The sequence below is a fragment of the Haliotis asinina genome, chromosome 12 (assembly GCF_037392515.1).
Source record: "Haliotis asinina isolate JCU_RB_2024 chromosome 12, JCU_Hal_asi_v2, whole genome shotgun sequence".
Classification (NCBI taxonomy): Eukaryota; Metazoa; Mollusca; class Gastropoda; order Lepetellida; family Haliotidae; genus Haliotis; species Haliotis asinina.
The window spans coordinates 23,905,749-23,927,014 of NC_090291.1; the positions used below are offsets into that span (position 1 = coordinate 23,905,749).

At 38.9% G+C, this 21,266-nt stretch overlaps 1 protein-coding gene across 2 annotated transcripts in view; it reads right to left on the reverse strand.

The window, feature by feature from the left end:
• Nucleotides 1–21,266, reverse strand: part of LOC137257620 (microtubule-actin cross-linking factor 1, isoforms 6/7-like) — a 229,169-nt gene that overhangs the window by 207,691 nt on the left and 212 nt on the right. The gene's annotated exons all lie outside the window — the stretch shown is intronic.

Below are 21,266 nucleotides of genomic sequence, written 5' to 3' on the forward strand. Positions count from 1 at the left end.
GACACGATATAGCTAAATAAAAAGCCGCACAGGCGAAGAGACGTATGCAGAGACTTGATTTTATTAATGAGCAACTCGAACATGAAAATCATGTCATTAGAACGTTCAGTGATGTAGACAACTCTATGCAACAATATTACATGCTAACCAACAAACGACTAGAACCCCTGGGCTTATTTTCTATTAAGAGAAATAATTATTACATAATATATAAAACAAAAAGGAACATAACAGCACCATACCATTGTCAATGGGTTTACATGGGAAAAAACGTGATTTGTGGCAGAAGAAGCTGCACTGAGGGGTTTTGCTGTTTTCACCGTGTTAGTGGTCATGCATACTATATGGATATGGATAATAATAGGGATACGGATATTTTGTCGTATATAAACAACCATATGAACATTGAGAACATCAAACTTCTGATCACCAGCAAACTCAACAATGAACTTCCTTGGAACCATTGAATTTCGAATCATGGTATGTATGATGCTTAAAGCACATCAGACAGACGGCAGATTCAGATATAACCTGGATTGCTACAGAGGTGGGTCCAGCACAGAATTGATAATATTGGTCTAAAGCTAACTTATGTAGCATAGGGTTCGATTTGTAATTCCTCATGGATGAAACCTCTACATGGGCTATCTTTCAAGTAACATAGGTTTGGCTGAGCGGCTTTGATATGTACCCGGTCAATATTAAATGCTTATAATTGTCACCCTCGTATTCACTGGACTGATATAACTACCTAACACGTGCACGGTCTGGAATTTTTCTCTCTTGTATGTCACCCTGACATAGTGCCACTGGCTCTGATTCGACATATTTCATCTTTATGGCTTCGACGGGTCTCTTCTCCAGTAATCTTGTTATTTCGTGATTCATGGCATCTACAACTTGAGGCAGTCGGGCTGTTTCGTGCGCGATTATTGATGTGAAAACAGACGTTTGGCCAGTGACCGATTAAATCTCTTGACTCTAGATTAACTGCAGTGGGCTCCCGCTTCACTGCGCCTGACCTGTACATTGTGTTTGGCCAGCAACTGCGACACAGCACCCATGAATTCTTGACCTGGGTAAACTTGCAACGTGGTAGGCCAGGTCAGCTGGCTGTGTTTATATATTCGCTTGAACGCTCACGCTACTTGGGATGTATCTTTCGCGGTTAAAGATTTGGCTTCCTTGTAGCGGCTGGCTATGTCTACGATGGTCAGGGCATATTTGTAGGTTTTACCTCTCACCCTCTCATGCAGTAAAAACAGCAGGTCGGTTTGGTGAACTTGACTAGGTGCATGTATGCCAAATTTTATTCTAGGTATATAAGAGGGTGCCGGCAGGTAGACTTGCTAGATGGGTTCTTTTTGTAACCAGGCTTTTTCTTTTTCTTCTGAAACCCGGTATAGCCTCTGCCCCTTTCCAATATCCACATGGGTTGTAGTATATATACTCCATATATGTTTAACTTATTCATTTCTAGTTTTTAATTTGTTCGTGTCTGAAAGCATATGTGGTAATAGCATCTGGTGGTATCCATCGTTTCTTATCCATGGGGACACTGACATCTTGTTGATAGTCAGACCGTATATATCTTATGTTCCTCGCTGTGAAACATCTGGTGTTCGAACGTTTTCTTCTTCTGTTTGGCCATCTGCATCTCAGCATCGTCTGCCTTTTTGATAGAATACAATTTGGGTCTCAAGATTACATGCTAGGCAATGGGTGTGTCGACACATTCGTCTTTCATTTTACCGAGTACCTTTTAGTTGACTTGACTGTGCATGGGATGGTCCTTGGGGTAATGGCTCATATCGTACAGGTGTATGTAGTTTTTCATGTCCTTGTACACGTCCTCAGTTCGAATTTCCAGGAGGAGGGAATCCGTGTCAGTGTAGAGTACTTCACACCGGTTGTCATACTGCTTTTTCAGTACATGGTAGTAGAAGTCGTACATCAGATGTTTTGACAGGTGTAGGATACTATTCCCAATGTATACCAGCTGATTCAGTCTGATATGGCTCTTTTTCATATGTATAGCTACCAAGTCATTGTCAAATATCATACTTTGGTCGTACGATTGGATGGCTATCAATTTTTTTTTTTCATCGCCTGATTGAACCAGATTAAAGGAGATGTGCTTTGTCAAATTTTCCATGGTTTTTCTGAATACGGAATTATTCATCAATTTGTACATGTTTTTCTCGAAGCTGTTGGTAGCCTTTTTTTCGCAAATCCTGATGTAGGATTCCATCGATGGACTTTGTTGGAACTTCAGTACCCAATGTATTTTGTTCAACTTCATACCCAGCAACATATACAGCTACAAATTCCGATAGTCAATGATGTACTTGGTCTTGTTCATCAAATTTGGCGTGAATTTTTCAACTTACATTATTTTGTTATTTATTTTGTTTGTAGACCGACATCCATTCCATATTCACTTTCATCCATTCTGGAGCCAACAGATAATTGTTATGCAAGGAGTCCAATTCCTCTGTGTATTCTAAGTCCACTTCGAGTATATAATCTTTGTTTGAATCCAGCGCAATGCTCGTGACATCAAAATCAAGCAACACCCACTCAAAATTGCCCGTCGGTAAATACTGGCTCATAGCCCAGGCGTACCGGGTATTTTCATCGAGATAAAGAGTAGGGGGTTGGTTAGGGTTGTAACCATGTACGTATTTGTTGTTGGCTTTCGCGTACTGTTATGATACAAAGGAAATACCACTACTTAACCTTTCTTGATGAACTGGTGCATGTCGTAATCGGTGAATGATTCCGGCTCAACACCGGTCATTTTCAGCAGAGCATCCGACGACAAACCGGGACTGGAGTAGTAAGAGGCAGGGTCTAACCCGTACTGCTTTGAGCATGTTTTTCTGAATATCTCAGACATGTCGGCTAGTAGAAGCATGTCTGTTTACAAGTACAGGTCATGGTAGTAACCATGTTTATTCCATAAGTTTTTCGCATGCTCATAATCATCTTGTGAAATAGGCGTGTCGTTCAGCTTGCTATAGAAGCAGTCGTTGGGAGGTAACTCCGTCTTGACAAATCTGGCCCAACTATCCATGTAATCGTACAGTAAATACCCTTGTGTAGCAGCAGCTGCCTCTTCTGCATACCGACTGGTTATCGCCAAGTCATGTGGGTTGTTGGCCTTGATCAGGCCATCAAGTGATGACAGCAGAAACTGCACGCTGTCTATGAATTTAAAACTATCCAGTGAGAAGGAAATATATTTTTCCATGTTGTTGGGTATACAGGATATACCCATAATCAGGTGGGAATCATACTCGTGAAGGTTGTGAAACACCACTGGAATATGAATGAGTTTAGGATTTTTTCTGAGCTTCAAGTTACAATCATTGTGAGCTGCACCTCTGTATCAACCAGTTACATGACAGTGGTCCCTAACTGACCATTCATCGGCTTATCACACACATGACAATGACTGCTTTTGTCGTGGGCCTGACAGTCAGCTGCAGTCATATGTATTGGTATCTTGTTTTGTAATTGATCCTTGATCGTTTTCTCTTCATGTTGTAAACGCTTGAACCTCGATAAATAACGAGAGCTTTTTTCTGTCCATCACATCAAACTACCACGTATCCGAATCCACATGATTCATGCTCTTGTGTTTTTTGGTTGAAACTTCTATCTGGTGAGGGAGTGGTGGTATCGATCGGTTTGTTAACAGCTTTGAAGTCGGCATAATCTCTTCATGTTGTAAACGCTTGAACCTCGATAAATAAAGAGAGCTTTTTTTCGTCCAATGGCATCAAACTACCACATATCCGAATCCTCATGCTTCATGCTCTTGTGTTTTTTGTTTGAAACTTCTATCTGGTGAGGGAGTGGTGGTATCAATCAGTTTGTTAACGGCTTTGAAGTCGGCATTAATATAGGGCACAGGCATTTGATTTTTGTAGTTGATGAATTTCAAGATGTTATCTTCGTCTGGCAAGTCATCTTGTACAGCCGTTTCACCTACACCAAGGTAATCTTCACCATGTGATTCAAGCAGGCCGGCCAAAGAAAACCCATGCAAACATTTTTAATCTCTGTATTTCTTTTGAACGTATATAAGCCGGTTGAAGTGCTTTATCCACATGTAGTGGTACTTGCCACCTTGCTGAATCATGAATATATTGATCGTTTAGCATCCATCCTTATACATAAGAGGACTTACCCTGTGTACGATTACACTGTTACCCTCGTGCCCGCATACGTTGATAGCTATATCTGTATTCTGCTGTTCTATTTTGGTGGCCTGGGATATGGGGGTGGGTTCATCAATACCTTCCCAGTTAATACCGTCATTTTTGGGATAGCTTGAATGTCTATCCATATTTTTTGCAGCTGGGAATTCAGCAGATCTTATCGCTATCCTCATAAAGTCGTCGTCACCTGGGGTTTGACATTGACCGTGGCATGTTTATCCTTGATGTACTAAGGCAGGGGTAAGTACAATCCACCTTTCAATGGCACATAGTTTGCTATATCCAGGTAGACCATATTAACCATGTCAACAACCAAACCATACTCCATATTCATGTAGCATTCTAGGGATTCTCACATTTTTTCCATACGAGGTGTCTACAGACGAGTTAATAGTCTCTAGTCTCGGTTTGGGTAACCACATCTTGTTTACCCCTGAAGTAAACCTGGGTGTATTTTATGGTGTCATTTGCCTGTTGTTTTTCTAGGGGCATCTTGAAAGTTAATACCATTTAGATCTTTAGTTTTTTGTTTACTCTGTCAAAGACCAACAGTTTTATATCTTCAATGTTTATATTTTCTCCCATCTCCCAAATTTTCAAATACTTGCCTACAGCATTTTCCGTAGGCATGAATTGTAATTCAAGAGGTCTTTGCTCTTTTGACAGTTCTATGAGTTCGATTTCCTCATATGGGAAAAACCTTGCAACCCATGCTCACGTGCTTCCTTTGTTAAATCCCCTTCAGTATGAGTTTTATCCTGTTTTAGACTGAGTAGGGCTAATAATTCAGGTTTCCTCATATGAGAATAACCTCGAAACCCATCTTCACGAGCTTGATTTTTCATGTCACATTCTGAAAACATTTTTTATATGTATACTATGAGATTATTATTTCTCTAAATGGAAATTAAATATTCTGGACGCGGTGTGCAATTTGACCAATCAGACATGAAAACATGTCATGTGTACAAGTATCACACCTGCCTAATTACATAATGTGGCAGAGACAGGACTCGGGTGCATGAGTCTTAAACCAAATTATTTTGTTTATGGCGTATAAAGTTCAAATTGCATGTGATCAATGATTGAAGCTGTGTATTGCGTATTGTCTTTAGCAGACAGGCAGACATTTAGGTGTCAATAAACCAGACATTGATCTTTCTCTGTGACAGAGGCTGCTTACCACAATCAACAAAATGTTTTTATGTAACAAGTAGATTATTTACTTGTTTGTGTACACAACCAAGATTAGACTACTGCGCACGACCTCATACTCCAGGCAATCATACTGTTTCAAGCACCGCAAACCTCTTCTCTGCACATGCGTTATGGGCACAGCGCATCACAGCTTTTAAAACCACTTTTCCCCCTGCCCTGGGGAAAATTTAGTGAATCGTTTTCGCTGGCTTTTTTATCATTGCGGGTTTTTTTTCAACTTTATAGGTTGAACTAGCATTTTTTATGAGTGCATACTGAAAGGTATCAGGATCTGCAAAGTATGTTTTACGTTTCATGTAACCTTTAAAATGTTATTCACATAATAAAATGTCTTCAAATATTGCTTGTTAAAAAACTCCCCAGATGGCATTCCCACGTTGGCCTAACATTGGCAATGGTTGGCAAAATCACAATCAGATTTCATATGTTGGCCCGACATTGGCCCAATATTGGGTATCATCACGGATATTTTTTTGCAAGGGACATTACGCCAAACAGTTAGTTTTTCCCAGAGGGCACTCTTATTTTTCAAGCAGACGAAGCAACACAAGCTCACAAGCTTGGCCATCGGAATTGAGGTTTCCTCAAATATATTATAGTAATTGTCTCATATATTTCCAAATTGTGCCCACCGAAAAACAGGCATGGTTCTATGGAAGCATATTAGGTGAATTTTTTTTTTAGTCTCATCTCCTACGTAGGACTTATTATCACCTACGTAGAACTTAGTATCTCCTGTTAGAGATGCTTGATATATGTTAATGTATTAATCTAAAATGGTCAACTTAGTTCCACCAGACACGGAAACCATTTCCTTTTTGACCGTTTCAGTAACTGTTTCAGAGTTTACAGCCATGTGTTTCATTTACGTTTACAGTCTACAGTTATGTGTTATATTTACCATTGGAGTCTACTATCATATGTTTCATCTAGATTATGCAAAATATTCCATACTGTTTAAAGGTACTGTTTACACATGAACAGTATAATAAAACAAATTTGTAATGTTAACAAGATTATTGCCATGTGTTCAACAAATGATTAAACTTGGTGAAAAATGGAAAATTCTTATCAAAACTTTACACCAAATCACAGCAGTTCACATGCACGATATCTGCACATGCTTTTCAGCAATTTGATCAATCATCCTCATGCAATTAATCTGCATAAGGTTTCCCTGAAGATGGTGGAGAAATTCATCTTCCTTGTAACCTTGTATGCATATCAGTCTAAGTAAACTTCGTCTCAGTGTATTTCGTTACACTACACCACTGAGTCTAACAAAACCTAGTAGGTCGCGTCAGGTAAACTTTGAGCAATCAATGACAGTCCAATCAAATGCAAGACGGTTAAACAGACTTAACCAATCAGACAACGGCTACTATTTAGGGATCAGAGGGACTTTCAAAATATTCAGGTCACTGACACAGATCTCACCACAAACAAAACTCTGCACATAACACTGTTATTTTACCTGCAGTATATATGTTTTGGGGTTTCTGTTGACATGGTTGAATAATGTCAAAAACACCATTTTCAGCAACTGTTTACTCACCGTTGTCATGGTTATACTTACGCCATGTGCATCACCCGGAAGCTAAATAGCATTCGGAATCATTCGGGTACGAACCTTTTCGAGATAAAAAGTTTGTAAGGGATGTGCGAACATGCACTTTCACGATTTGGTAAGCTGTGTTCTGATTGGTCAATCTCAAAGGTTACCTGATGCGACCTCCCATAAGGTTTTGTTAGACTCAGTGTTGGAGTGTAACGAAAAGTACTGAGGATAAGCATATGAAGACAAGCAAAATTTTGGAAGGACGTGTCATAACAAGAATTTCATATCAGAAACTTTTCCCCCTCCTCTGTGAGCGTGCGTGTGTGAGTGCGTGTGTGTATCTGTGTGTGTATCTGTGTGTGAGAGAGTGAGAGAGAGAATACCCATAACTGCAATTAGGTCAAGGTCCACGTCATCCAAACGTAACACACACACACACAATAACACTGTGTAGTAACATTGCGTTAGTGTCATAAATATGCACTGACGTGCGTTTCTACTATCTAACATCCTGCATAATCAAACATTTCTCAATTTAATAAGCACACATCATAATCCGAACCTTTAAAAGGATATATTAAGTACTACATGGCAGACAGTATGTCCTATGTAGGAGATAGTAAGTCCTACGTAGGAGTCAGTGACAACAAAAAGATTTTTCACCGTGACCCTAATACTCTTCCGTATGGTTCATTCAGAAATACCAACGAGAGTTATTATTTACTTGAAACTGAAAACATTTGTCACGACTGTAAATGAGAACATCGCGGTTCTCTCTTAATGAAATTCATGACTGAAGAACAACAGGTATGATGTGATCATACTGGCTGCATTGAAAATGACGCGTGTCATATGAACACCGAGCTTAGTTTTTTCTAGGGGGCGTTGTGAGGAGTGGCATGGGCAAAGGATCTAGAAGGGGGTTACCCGTGGGATAAGGATACAGCAGTGCGGTACAGTGAGACAATTCACTAAAGAGCTTACTCGGTGTAGTGCGCTAATTAGCAAGCGCTCAGCAGTCCCCGGGTAGCGTGCTCGGTAAACTGCATTCTAGCAGGGTTCTACACAAAATGGCCACATGTCAAAATGGCCACAAATCTTCCAAGTCAAAACATCTAGAAATGGTAGATAAGAAAACATTGCTAGAGTACCATTTGGACATAGGTTTATCCACTAGACTCCATCAGTAGAGGTTTCTCATTCTGCTCATTCTGTGAGTCTGTCACATCAGCTAGTTCTTATTCACAACAAACACACTAACTGTGTTTCTAAGCTTGTTTACTTTCAATGCCAGTCTCGAGAAGGCTGAACTTCTCATCCACCTCAGTCTCAAAGTATCAATAGACTGATCCAGCCCGGGCCGATAAGCCCCGCCCACTTAGTTTTTTGATGTTGGGGGGACAATCTCGGACAATGGCGTCACCTCCGGCGAAACGTACGTATATTGAGAACTGTGTTGATGAATTCTCTTTGTGGTACTTTGGTATCCGTCGTTTGTGAATATTTAGAGGGGAAAGGTTTACGTATTTTATTTTCAATATATCTTATTTGACAGACAGTAATTAGCGAGTGAAAATGAGTTATATGACAGATGAAAAATCGTCTCCGCCAGCGGCTGCGTGTTGGAAGCATATTTTTTGTCGAAATAATTAATCTGTCTGGCATTTCACATCTGTCTAAGACACTAGCAGGGAAGTGAAACTGAAGTATGTTATTTGTTTTTTCACCTCTAGACTCCCATCATAATTCTATGATAACCGGGATCACAACCACATGTTCAAGTTGCAGATCATTTCGGAATCTATAAATAGATTGTCAACACTGCGCGAGGAGCCTTCAGTTCGATCTCTTATCCGATGTACAAATTTAGTTCAATCACTCATGTGAAATCATGGGTTTATACCTTTGAGTAACAAACCAGAAAAATATTTCCATACTAGTAGAAACATACTCAGAAGCAAATATTCAGCAGCTAATCTTCAGTAAATCTCAATAAAATTTCCCTCTTCAAATATGTACACCATCCTAAAATGACACTTAATATATGGAAATATATTTTTTTAATCATCCTATTCAATTTATTTGTCTGTGTGTACTTTGTTGTGGAATCCTAATTTACAAACTTTCACAATACTGGACTTCATGAACTGCTAGCGTTTATGTTCAGGTACATAACACCACCATAACACTGAAGATCCAAGATACACTCTGCACCTGTACACTGACCCATCTTTCAGAAACAATAAAATCCCTGAACAGAGGATCCACAGTTACCAAAACAGTTAACTAGGTTTCTTCAGAGATAATTACTAATGGACATAAGGTGCAAAGGATATCTCCAAAATTCAAAGCATTTTGTCAAAAAAATTGCATATGTACATAAAAATAAATAATAATAATAAAAGTACATATGTACATCATTGCTTCTTCAACAATGACGCTAGTAATCTTTGTTTTATTATATCTGAGACCATATCCCTAGAGGACATAACATGAAATCTGATCTATTTCCTTTTCTGGAATACTTACTAATGTCATCAAAACATATTAAAGTTGTTTGAAAAAGGGGTAAAAGTCATAACAAACCTTTAGGAAAACGCCCTAAAGCATTCACATCCTGCAAACCAGAGTGAGTGAGTGAGTTAATGTTTAACGTCACATCGGCAATATCTCAGCCATATCGTGACGAGAACATTTAAATTAAATATATGCATATGGAAAAATCTGTCAACGGAGGACAGTAAAACAACTAGCATATCACAGTTTTAAGTAAAACTAGTATGGAAAGTTAAAACTAATAGCACTATTTAGACAATACATAATAAAAACAGACTATAGATCGCCAACAACTGAAGGTAGATCTCCACACTAGGGACCATGGGGACTTACAGTACCTTTGCTACCTGCATGGACCCTAGTTGGATTTACATCATCCCCTCTGCTGCTGGCGATTGTACAAAAGGTTAGCCAAAATTAAAACAACATGAATACTACGATTAAAAACCTGGCAGACTTAAATTTACTGTGAATGTTTGTGGACTTACGTACCCTCTCAGGAGGACAATAATTTTACAATACTTCAACCCCCTTTGAGGGTACAGCCACCAACAATTCAAGTTACTAATTCAAACTACCAATCATTAAAATACATCTATTTACAGAAACATACTATTCAAAATTCACCCAAAAAATCAATTTCTTTTAAAAAACCTATAATAAAATGAGAATTAACGTTGGTAAAAAGATCCTTCATTGTTTTAACTGTAAAATATTTATCCCTTGTGATGGAGAATTCAACACAGTCAAGCAGAATATGCTTGACCGTGACTCTCTCATCACAAGGGATGCAAAATCGAGGATCCTCACCTTTCAACAGGTATGCATGAGTATATCTAGTGTGGCCAACACGACATTGTCGTAGTATGACCTCTTCAAATCTGGATTGACAACCCAAGTGGGTATAACCAATGTAAGGTTTTATCTCATGTAATTTATTTATACCCACTTGGGTGTCCCACTTCTTTTGCATCAGATCACGGATGTAAGATCTAATGGTGGCTTTGTAATCACTGTAGGGAATAAGAAGCGGTGTCACAGATTTGTTGAGTGCTGCCTTGGCAGCAAGATCGGCCATTGTGTTCCCTGAAATGCCTACATGGCTGGGTAACCAACAGAAGACGATGTCGTATTGGCCAGTAGCAAGATTATTATACAATTCAATAATGTCAATTAAAAGTGGATGTTTACATGATAAATTTTTAATCGCCTGGAGACAAGAAAGAGAGTCTGAATAGATTATATATTGTTTACGTTTAGGGTGCCTTTGAATATATTTGAGAGCTGTTAATATGGCGTTAGCTTCAGCTGTAAAAATAGAACTACTAACTGGTAATCTAGAAGATATTGTTCTGGATCCAATGACAGTGGCACAAGCCACAGCGCCACCATCCTTGGACCCATCTGTAAATAAGGATTTATAATTGCTATATTTATGTTTTAATTGATTATATTTTTGCTTATATTGTAATTCATTAGTCTCTGATTTTTTAAATGTGGTCAATGTTAGGTCTACTTGAGGCCTGACCAACTGCCAGGGAGTAGAAGAAAGAAGACGGGAGGGAGCTATGTTTTCCAGCTGAATCCCAGCAGCAGAAAGAAAAGGTGTAATTCTATGTCCCAGAGGCGGGACAAGAGAAGACTTTTTGTTGTATAAATCCTCATAAAGGGGATTGAAAACACAGTTATATGCAGGGTTAGAATGATTAGAGTATAATTTAGTAATGTATTGTAAAGCTAACTTTATACGGCGCTGCTCAAGAGAAGGTTCATCAGCTTCAACATAGAGACTGTCAATAGGTAAAGATCCAAGACAAAGTCTCAGACCTTGATGATGGACAGGATCAAGAAGTTTAAGATTGCTTTTGCAGGCTCCCCCGTAAACGATTGAGCCATAATCAAGTTTAGAACGAACTAGTGATCGATAGAGATGGAGAAGGGTAGCTTGATCCCCTCCCCATTTTGAATTTGAAACAACTTTCAGCAAGTCAAGTGCTTTCAGGCATTTAGTTTTAAGTGATTTAATATGTGGTAAAAAAGTTAAATGTGAATCAAAGATTAGACCCAAGAACTTGGCTTCCTTCACAACTTTAATGGGCGTCCCATCTAGAGACAGTTCAGGATCTTTATGGGGTTTATATCTACGACAAAAATGTATGCAGTTAGTTTTCGATTTAGAAAATTTGAAGCCGTTTTCAAGACACCATTTATTTATTTTGTTTAAACAAAGCTGCAGTTGCCGTTCAATGGTATGCATATTTTTCCCACGACAAGAAATATTAAAATCATCCACAAATAACGATCCATCAATTGAATCGTTTAAAACTTTTGATAAACTATTTATCTTGATGCTAAAAAGTGTGACAGACAGAATACTGCCTTGTGGAACACCCTGATCCTGATTGTAATGATCAGACAGGGTAGAACCCACTCCAACTTGAAACTGTCTGTTATTTAAAAAGTTGGCAATAAATTGAGGCAAACGACCTCGCAAGCCGAAGTCATGTAAATCTCTTAAAATACCATATTTCCAGGTTGTGTCATATGCCTTCTCAAGATCAAAAAAGATAGACACAGCATGTTGATTATTAATCAGTGCATTTTTAACAAATGATTCCAGTCGCACTAAGTGATCGACAGTACTTCTGTTTTTACGGAAACCACACTGTATATCAGTTATAAGGTTATTTGTTTCCAAGTACCAAACAAGTCGATTATTTATCATGCGTTCCATGGTCTTGCAAACACAGCTAGTTAACGAAATCGGACGATAATTGGATGGATCGGTATGATCACGTCCAGGTTTAGGTATGGGTACTACTATGGCGTCACGCCATGATGAAGGAAAGTTACCCGATGTCCAAATATCATCAAAAATATTTAGGAGAGTTTCTAGGCAGGATTCTGGTAAGTGCTTCAGGAGTTGATAATGTATGTTATCAGCTCCTGTAGCAGTATCATGAGCTTGATCAAGAGCAGTATGGAGCTCATGAATAGAAAAAGTTTCATTATAATCTTCCCCATTATCTGAGTTGAAATTAATAGTTTTCTTTTCTTGTTGTTTTTGATACTGCTGGAATTTAGGTAAATAATTAGAAGAGGAAGAGTGTTTAGCAAGGGTTTCACCCAGTTTATTTGCGATATCTGATTTATCGGTAAGTACTTGATCTCCATGTTTAAGATGATTGACAGTAGATTTAGTACCTTTACCTTTAATTTTCTGGACCATATTCCATACCTTGGACATGGGTGTCCGAGAATTTATTTTAGATACATAATTTTGCCAAGATTGGCGTTTGTTCTGTTTAAAAGTACGCCGTGCTTTAGCATTTAAAATTTTAAATTTATTCAAATTATGCACCATAGGATGGCGACGGAAATAATGTTCTGCTTTTTTCCTTGCCTTCCTAGCTTGTTTGCATTCATCGTTGAACCATGGTTTTCTTATGTGTGGAACTGCAGAGGACTTTGGTATACACTCATCAGCTATGGAGTTCAATTCATCAGAAAAACATTGAATAGCATCAGGAACGTCAGTAAAACGTTCAGGTTTAAGCTTTTCAGCACACAGTGTTTCATATAAAGTCCAGTTAGCCTCTTTAAAATTCCGTCTTGATGATGGAGGAACATCGGATGGAGTTACAGCTTTTAATATAGTAGGAAAATGGTCACTTCCACAGAGGTCATCATGGACTGACCATTCGAATTCATTAAGTAGTTCTGAATTTGTGAGTGACAGGTCAAGAGCAGAATAGGTCCCTGTCCCAGGGTGTAAATACGTATTGGAACCATCATTATAAATACATAAATCGTTGTCAGAACAGAAGTCCTCCAACAACTTACCTTTAGCGTTTATATTTACACTACCCCAGAGAGGGTTGTGCCCATTTAAATCTCCCATTATAATACAGGGCTTCGGGAGTTGGTCATAGAGAGCTTGCAGATCAGTTTTGGCAAACGTCGAAGACGGCGAAATATACAGCGAGCATAGCGTAAACGCTACATGTAAAGTAATTCTCACAGCAACAGCCTGCATATTAGTATTAAGTGATACAGGGCTTTGAATAACGTTTTGTCTGACTAGAACGGATGACCCGCCAGTGGCTCTATCACCCGGAGGTGAAAAAGAATGATATGCATTAAAATGGCGAAGGTCAAATGCATCTGTTTGTTTTAAATATGTCTCTTGGAGACATAACGCTGAAGGTGTGAAATCTTGGACTAATAGCTGTAATTCATGTAAATTAGTCCTCAAACCTCTGCAGTTCCATTGTACAATATTGTTGGAATAAACTATCTTTTGGGGGGATTTTTTGGGGATCTACCCCGCACTCTTTTGGAGGGCGACAAGCTATGTGCCCTAGAATGGACGTTTTCAGAAACGTCCATATCTTCAAGAGACCCATATTTATTAAACAATTGAATTTTATTTTGTGACCCCTTAGGAGCTCTGCCACTTTGTTGCTTTGAAGCATCAGACTTAGGTTTGGGTTTAGTTTTAACAATTTGTTGTCTATCAGCTGTTGAATGAGACTCAGAGCGTGACTGTGAAGATGACTTATGATCAGAGGACTTTGATGTAGTAGGAAGTGATTCCTCAGTCTGGGATGATATAGCAGGGTATAAAACCTGTGGGGAGTCGGAACTGACCCAAGTCAAGGTAGTTTGGCATCCTGTGGATGATTTTGTTATTTTAGAGTTGGATTCAGATGATGATTTTGCTACTGTAGCATAACTTTCTAGAAGGTCAGATCTCTTCACCAGTTTCTTTGCCTCAGAAAAAGAGATATTTTGGGTGAACTTTATTTTGTTAATCGCCATTTGCTCTTTCCATATTGGACACTGTTTTGACGAAGATGAATGGTCGCCAGAGCAGTTAGTGCATTTTTTAAAGTCACTGTCACAATCTTCTGTTGTGTGTGTCTTCTCACCACAGTGAGCACACACAACAGACAATGTGCAGGTAGATACACCGTGTCCATATTTCTGACATTTAAAACACCTGAGCGGGTTGGGGATGTAGGTTTCAACTTGGATATTGCAGTAACCCGCCTTTACTGATTTGGGAGCATTTGGCAATGAAAAAGAAAACAAATAGGTATTTGTTTGGATTGTTTCATTGTTTTTTCGGGTGGAAAAGCGCTTCACATACAGCACACCTTGATCCTTCATTTCGCATGCTATATCAAGCTCGGACATGTCAGCAAACAACCGATCACGATCTCTGACGATACCTTTACTTGTGTTCAAGGTCTTGTGAGCAGAGACCGTGACCGGAATGCCCACAAAAGATTCAATGTTCATCAGATTGGTTGTCTGCTGTTTCTTGCCACACTCTATTAGTAATGCACCCGAACGCAAGTGTCTAATGTTCTTGACATCCCCAGCAATACCTTGAATGCCCTTAGATACTGCGAAAGGGTTCAACTTCAATGGTGTCTTGTCCGGAGTCTCAATAATGAGGAAACGTGGCCAATACTCAATCGATAGAGACGGTCTATGAGAAGTATCAACGGGATCAATTTCAAGTGGACGTTTGGTTTTTTTGGGGGGTATTTCATAAGCCATGATTGGTGTCATATGATTCATCATCCGAGCTCCCCACCCACCATAGAGTATCACAAGGACAATGCTAAAGCAAGCGGGCCTCCAGCTTGCAGCACCAAGGATACCCGGATGATATACTCCAGCAGAAGAATTAAGAGATTAATAATTCTACCAGATTGGCCCATGAGCCACCGCCTTCTGGCATAGGACTCTAGGCAAATTACAGAACAACATACTTCAAATTCAAAATGTTTTAGATTATATAGTCAAGTCCAAATTTACAACGATTCCAAATGATATATGTGCATTGATAAATATAATAATGCCCCATGCACAGGGCTTGGCATGACCAGCCGATTGGTCGAACCGGGCCTATTCGACCACCCGTCTAGGCGAAGTCAGGGCCGAAGTGGTGTATTGAGCAACAGGTACACGGTTGCAAGCTCCTATTGCTCTCAACCACCAGGATCCCCTCCTCCGCCGACACAGGGCTGCAACCCACGGCAAACGGGTTGGTGGACCAAATATCCTCCCGGGTCCACTACGGGGATGTCGGCGAGCTCTTGGCGTTACCCAGCACCCACCACGAGGAGGTGGCTCGCCACGGGTGCCTGCAAACCAGAGGGCAATTTAAAATGTAGCTAATTTTCTAAATAACCATTCATCAACACACCTTGAACAATTTGTCCATCTTGATAAACACCATTTTGGCGCAGTCATAAAACATTGGTAACCTCCTCAAAAGCTGGTGATTTCTAAATCACATCAAATCTGTGTTAAATGTGTGTTTCAATATACATGAATAGTCAACTGTGATTTTGTAAGTTATTCTGTTACAAGACTGAATAATGCCTGACCAGGGTGTGGCCTAAAGGTAGCATTTGTTGTTGTCTTTTTTTCAAACTCTCTGGATGTTGAAGTAACTTTTATATGAGTGACGATATGAGTAATCAAACATCTTAAAGCAGAAACTAAGTTACTAAGGAGCCAAGAAACTAGTGCCAAGTTACTGCTCTGCCATGACATGTCTGTAGTCTTGTCTAAGTATCCCTGATTCTGCTTTCAAACCACATGAATCGAATATGTCACTCAGTTAGGTATACTTATAATTGACTACATTACTCTTTACTTTATTACCTTTCTACGCTTACTAAAGGATGCAAGATTCTTAAAAGGTATCTTGCTATCATGTCCATCGAAGTAATTAAAATGACAGTTTTACTGACTGTATTATTCCTAAAGTGTACCAATGTACCACTCCTACATTAAAAAAATATATTGTAACAAAAACTAGAAACAAATAATATTCTCTTAGTTAAGAAATACAATTTGGTTTAATTCCCTCCAATATTCCAGAAAGTCACTAGACTCTTCTTCTCTCATAGTTTTCGTCTCGATCCGCATCTCTTTATGGAAATTCTGAAATATTTAAGGCTTGATTTTATAGACACTCATTTAAAATGCTTCTCATATTTTGGATATTGCGTGATAAACATCTGCTTACACTGTTCCTGTGAATAAAAAATGTTACTCTTCAAATATTTTGCGCTATTAACAGATAGTGTACTGCACAGTAGGCCTTCAGATTGTGCTTTTGAAACTTGACATCATAAAATGTGGGACAAATTTAAGAATATCTAAGATCGAAGGCAACCATATTATCACATTGTTTTTTAATGTAACAAGTTTTGCCATGTTGGTCGTCCCTAACCGAAATTAGATCGCTATCAGATTTGTTTACATTGTGTCACGGCCTTCTCGCCCGTCTCGTTTCAGCTTTATTGTCTAACCAAACCAATGCCCAGTATTGACTAAAACGATAAGCAAAAACAATTTTGTAGCTACAAAAAATATCCGTGTTTATGACTCTTGCGAATCCTTAAACTGCTAGTTGTTGTCATCTAATTGGTAATGGTTTTGCACATGTGCGAAAGTGTGGAAATTCATGCAAATTCTCAACTTCGAGCAGAATTCCAGGTTTCCAGAACGACGGTGCCGACAATTGACTGATCGTGAGGCCTATCGTACTCCTTGATCAATCTCATTTTTTTTTGCCTTCACCCAAAAGGTTTGTTGAAGGTACTCATCAAATTGCAGCAACGTATAATGAGAACGGCATAGTTAGAAGCTCATCGCTTCGGAGGCTTCGTTTGACCTCGGAAATAAGTCTGACAAATCCACAATGCGCACCCGGCCTCCTGATTGCCCAAAATCGACACATGCGCCAGCTTTGATTGACAGACTGGATTGGTCTATTTGGAAAGTACCTCAATCATAAACACCATTTTGTTGTGTGATATAGCTTCTTTTGTCATTTTTACACAGTCTACAAAAATAATAAAACAATGTATGGCCATCTTGACTTTTCTGTGTGGCCATTTTGATCTTTTTGTGTTCACTACATCAACGCTATGCCGCACATCCATAAGACGCAATGGTGAAAAGCCTTTGTCGCACTTTCGTGCACTCGTTATGACTATTGCGCACGAGAAACTTATATGCATGGCTTCTTTGTACTTACACCTACAAGTGCGCCCTATTTTCGTTATCCAAATATTCCAAACTAAATATTTGCAAGCCATCAAACATCTCAGGCGATCACTCGCATGAGCGGCGCCATTTTAAATCATGTGACACGAAGGGATTCCCTCCCTAAAATAGTAAGACATGTTCCACACCTCGGTGCTTGTTTATGACAAATTTTCATACATTTTCAGATAATTAAAAAGATTGTGTGGAGACTTTTGTTCCCAATCAAGACTGACTGACCACCTAGCCCTTTCAACAACTGTTTTGAAAGGAATTGCTCTGGAGTTTTCAATGCTTTCTACAATATTCATTATATTGGATCATTGCTGCCTCATTGACAGGGCGGTGTTTCTGTACTACTCCCAAAAGTCTGACTACAAAACATAGTTTACTGGTAAGAGTGAGTGAGTGAATGACTTTAGTTTTACGCCGCACTCAGCAATATTACAGCTATATGGCGGCGGTCTGTAAATAATCGAGTCTGGACCAGACAATCCAGTGATCAACAACATGAGCATCGATCTGTGCAATTGGGAACCGATGACATGTGTCAACCAAGTCAGCGAGCCTGATCACCCGATCCCGTTACTCGCCTCTTACGACAAGCTGAGTCGCCTTTTATGGCAAACATGGGTTGCTGAAGGCCTATTCTACCCCGGGACCTTCACAGGTCTTTACTGGTAAGACATATTGAATGTAGGAACTGAATAATTAATGAGTTAATGAATTAATTATCTCTAAATTCCATTAATGCATAAAAAGTAAATAATAAAAAAACTTTAAAGGTCACATGCAACGTAAAACACAACTTTGCAGATTCTGGTACCTTTTGGTATGCAATTACCGAAACAAATCATAAAAAATGCCAATTCAATCTATAAAGTTGAAAAAAACGCGATGAAAAAAAAGCCCGCGAAATCGGAGTTCAAACGTTTCACTAAATTCCCCCCAGCGCTGGGGGGAAAACTGGTTTCAACAGGTGTGCTGCGCTGCGTCCATAACGCATGCGCAGTGAATAGATTCGCGGAGCTTGAAACAGTATGCATACTGAGGTCGTGAGCAGTAGTCTAATCTTGGTTGTGTACACAAACAAGTGAATAATCTGCTCGTTACGTAAAAAAAAAACATGTTGATTGTGGTGAGCAGTCTCTGTCACAGAGAAAGCTCAGTGTCTGGTTTATTCACACCTATATGTCTGCCTGCCTGTCTGCTAAAGACAACATGCAATACACAGCTTCAATCATTGACCACGTGCGATTTAAACTTAACACCTATCAGACTATACGACATAAAGAAAATAAGCTGATTTATTACTCGTGCAACCGAGTCCCGTGTCTGCCACATTATGTAATTAGGCACGTGTGATACACATGACATGTTTTTATGTCTGTGGGTTGCAAACAAAATACATCCATTTTTTTCGGATGACTGGATCTGATGGAAACTGGTGCAAACTCTTGTCAGTTTCAAGTCCTGCTTTGTACTTGGACGAATGACAGATTCCAGCCGCGCAGTAGTTTACTATCTCTACTGACATGATTTTTTTATTGGATCGAACGCAAATTCAGAGAATATGTATTTTCCAAACCCAACATCTCTATATACATTCTTCATGGATAACAACTTCTTTTAGTGTATATGATTTTGTTTGACAACAGTATATGAATCCATACTGAAACGACGGATCAAGTACACTAAAAGAAGTTGTTATCCATCAAGAATTTTACTTTCTGGTGACTGGGTATACTTCTAAAATGCCCATCAGACAGATCATCTTTCTGTACACACAATGAAACCTAGCATATCAGCAAATGAAACAGCCAATCGGAAGCCGTCGTTTCACTTGAGTGCATATCCACCCGGTATGGCTGGGTTCGGTCTCCCGAGGGCTTCGTTTCGGGGGAAGTAAGCCCAAGTACAAAATATTGCACTTTTGAATCGCGATTGTACGCTTATAATTGTGTTTATTTGTTTTTTTAACAGCAGCAGTGTATATTATATGTCATGAATAAGTGATAAATGTGTTTTAATTATGTTTGATTTTTTGGTTGCATGTGACCTTTAACATTCCTCAATTCACATTTCTACTGCCTTGAATATCACTTTTAATATTTCCATGTTGTGTTAGATTTCAAGCACCTGGCTTCAATCCTTGCTGCACATTTCTTCTTTTCCATATTAGCAAACAAGTAGCAAAACAGTGTTTCTTATGTTTCAATCTTAAAAAAATACCAAAACCGAGTGGATACATCTAAGAAGCAATTGTTACACGGGGAAGGATCATTCAAATTACAACACAAAGGCAAATATCATATCTAAACTCTTGTTCATATATCATTGATGATAAAGGATTTTATTTCCTAAGTCACTTATATCGTTCATTGAAGTCTCAGTTCAGAAAGTCAAATATATACAAATGCTAACATAAAGTGGATACAACTAGAAATTAATTGTTAAATGGTTAGGGTCATTCAAATTACTTCACAATGCCAAATATCATATTTCAGTCTTGTTCACACACCACTGGACAGAAGGTTTTAATTTTGGGGTCAGTTGAAGAAATTCCACTTGCAAATATGACAGTACCTCTTCCTTTTGACAGCATAAATATCAGGATTTCCAAATTATCAATGAAGTATTAGTTCAGAAAAGTATGCTTTTCAACTTGCAAATTTTATTGACTTATATTGAGAACTTGAACAACGATAAGTATATGAAATTGTACATGGAGTTTATTCGGAATCAAAAGTTATGATTTCATTTGTTTTTGATGTTACATTGTATATTGCCTGCATGAAGTTATGGCACAGTCATCAATATCCCCGCAATGGCAACAGAGTCTTCATGAATATGTCTACTAACTTGACCCTTTTAGGTTTAGGGGATTTTCCATGAACATACATGACCTGGTGTTTTCTCCCATATGTTTTTTTTTTCCATGCGTCTGTCCGTCATCATTTTGTTTTCTGGAGCATAGCTCTAAAACCGGTTATTACTTTTCAGCATGAGTCTAAAGTGGTGCCTTTTGCTATTTGCAGATTTTTTGCAATCTTATTTTTCTTGATTTTTATGGAAACGATTGGACTAAGGGAAAAAGAGCAGGTTAGTCATTCTAACTTGCAAACGAAAGTCTCCACACAATCCTTTTAATTTTTTAAGAATGTATGAAAATTTGTTGTAAAGAAACAGTGTGTTACTATTTTACTGAGGGAATCCCTTCGCATCACGTGATTCACAATGGCGCCGCTCATGTGCGAGTGATCACTGGAGATGTTTGATGGCTTGCAAATATTTATTTTGGAATATTTGGATAACGAAAATAGGGCGCACATGTAGGTGTAAGTACAAAGAAGCCATTCATATAAGTTTCTCGTGCGCAATAGTCGTAACGAGTGTGCGAAAGTGCGACAAAGGAGGTGCGGCATAGCGTTCATGTAATGAACGCTATTTATCTTAGCCAGTTAACTGACAGTTGGTTAAGTTACCACTGAATGATCATATCGATCAATCATTCACTTTTGGGTAAGACCTTTTAGCTGATCATTTTCCCTCCCCCATCATGATCATGACGAGAACGACCAGAACATGCACGCCAAGTACTATGCAGTATGTCAGCCTTAGTTACGATCTTG